Here is a 2,310-nt window from a genome sequence, read left to right as displayed (position 1 = left end):
CCAAGAATACATGAATAACGATGGTTTCCATATAAACATCCGTCCAAAAAAGAATGAAATCGTATGTTGGGTGATAATGAACCTGATTTTCTACCCGACACCATTTTTGATCACGTTCATCGATTTTGACGAAACTTGGCCTGGTATTAGATCAAACATTTTTACATCTTTGGTCCAAATTTCAAGATTTTTCAACGAAAATTGTCGAAGATACAGCAAGTTTAGTGAAGCAATTCCAAATTTCCCTTTTTTACGGAAATAGCTCTATCTTCGTTTCCCGTCATTGTATAGACTTCAAATTTCGTAGAATGTTAGTTGAATAGTTGATCTAAATTGTGTGAAATTTTCATGGAAAAATATCAACCGATAGAAAAATGGCAGCTTGTCAAAGTTGAAAGTGTGTGCGCAGCTTCACGCGATTTCATTCTTTTCTGAACGCAACTGTATATTCAAAATTATGAACACGAGAAAAACACCAAATAATCAAAACTTAAAAAAGATTAACTAAACTTACAAAGCTAACATGGCCTAAAATTGGCAAAATTTCTCATACATATCTAATGATGAATACAAAGCTTCCAAAATTTTGAGAAGTTCAACGACTCATTTTGATTTTTATTTTATGCGAACCCGAGCGAGGCCGGGTAAAATCAGCTAGTTTATTATATTACTAGGTGACTGCGAAAAACGTAAAATTTACCTTTTTGATAGGTGAATTGGAAAAATGGCAAATTTACGTCTTGCTAGGTGAATGAAAAAAAGGTAAAATTTACCAAGAAAGATGGGTGAAAAAAACACTACTAATCACCTTAAAAATTTCAATGCTTTTAGAAGCATCCAATTTAAGCAAATTGCTTTTCAAAAATCGAAACAGCGAAACATTTTCTCGATCAATAGAGTGACCAGATTCACACTTGAGTAATGCTACTGCAGATCTAGAATTCTGTGAAGGAACACAGCAAATTTTTTTTTGCTGGAAACCAGCAAAATTTTGCTGGTTTTTGTCCCGCTGACTTTCCAGCAAAATTTCCAGCAATATCGATTGCTGGAAAAATCAGCAAACATCAATGCTGGTTTCCAGCAATTCAAATTGCTGGAAATCAGCAATCCAGATTGCTGGAAACCAGCTGTTTAAATCAAAGCATTCGGCTGTATTTGGTATCAAATTTATATTTCAAATCAAATTTATTGAAACTGGCTGTGCACATGATAAGTAATAAACAACATATGTTTTCTTCCATTTTTTTTATTATGAATTAAATGAATTAGCAGAGACATATGTTTTGTCAATATACCAATACCGCCTCCGGGGTGGCAGTTTGTGCCAATGTGATAATCATCCGCCACCTGAAATAGGATTCGATTAATACCTTTCATGAATCTGATAAATCCATTTTCCAATACAAACTCACCCTTGACTTGATGTCTGGTTGCTAGAATATAGAGGAAAATAAAAAAATAGTATTAACATAAACAAAATTCGTGAAAAAGAGTCTCACCTTGCTTCAGCGTACGAAAACAAACAGACTCCAATTTGACAACTCGATTGCTGATTTTCCAGCAAACTAGACCGATTGCTGGAAAGTCCAGCAATTTGAAAACCGATTGCTGATTTTCCAGCAAAAATGACAAGAACACAACCGAATGCTGAAAAATCCAGCAATAAGAAAATCGATTGCTGGTTTCCAGCAAAAATTTGGATTGCTGAACGTTTCCAGCAATTTTTTTTGCTGGAAACCGAGGCAAAAATTTACAGTGAAGGATTTTCTTCTTTAAATCAGATCTAGCTGGCCATGTGTTTCTCGAATCTCGAAACCCTTTCGGTTTGTCCATTGTACACTAGAGTGCCCCAAATGACCCAATTTGCCAGCAGTGCCAGCAGTTATGCGCTGCTGGTTTAAATTGATCCTAGGCCTAGTATGAGGTCTTCTGCCAAATTTGGGCCAGATCGGATCATGGCCGATTTCTTTTAAAAATGGTTTTTCTTAAAGCTTAGACTATGACAAATATTTCATCCGAAGACTGCATCTTTTTTAAGAGTGATATTCATAACTTTTAATGAGAGACACTGCTTCGAACATTTCGACGCAACATTAACAGTGATGAATATCACCCTGAAAAAAGTTACTCCATTTTTGAAGTTTAATAACTTTTTTATCATTAATCGAATCGAAATGCAGTCTTCGGATGAAATATTTTCAAAGATTAGGCTTTAAGACAAACTGTTTTCAAAAGAAATCTAGGGAACTAAAGTTGTTCATGAAAAACTGGATTTTAAGTTTCTTCCGTACAAAATGTCCCAACATCCCA

General features: G+C 34.9%; 1 long non-coding RNA gene across 1 annotated transcript; it reads right to left on the bottom strand.

Annotated features, from left to right (window-relative positions):
- Positions 1 to 1,322: 1,322 nt before the first annotated feature.
- LOC129743954 (uncharacterized) lies at positions 1,323 to 1,748 on the bottom strand. The gene is made up of 3 exons (XR_008736753.1): positions 1,500 to 1,748; positions 1,413 to 1,433; positions 1,323 to 1,347 (listed from the first exon to the last, which is right to left on the bottom strand). It is a non-coding gene; the product is annotated as an uncharacterized LOC129743954 (long non-coding RNA).
- Between the last annotated feature and the right edge of the window lie 562 nt (positions 1,749 to 2,310).

The sequence above is a fragment of the Uranotaenia lowii genome, chromosome 2 (genome assembly GCF_029784155.1).
Source record: "Uranotaenia lowii strain MFRU-FL chromosome 2, ASM2978415v1, whole genome shotgun sequence".
NCBI lineage: Eukaryota > Metazoa > Arthropoda > Insecta > Diptera > Culicidae > Uranotaenia > Uranotaenia lowii.
Note: the sequence above shows the minus strand (reverse complement) of the source record. Positions and strands in the feature narration are given on the sequence as shown.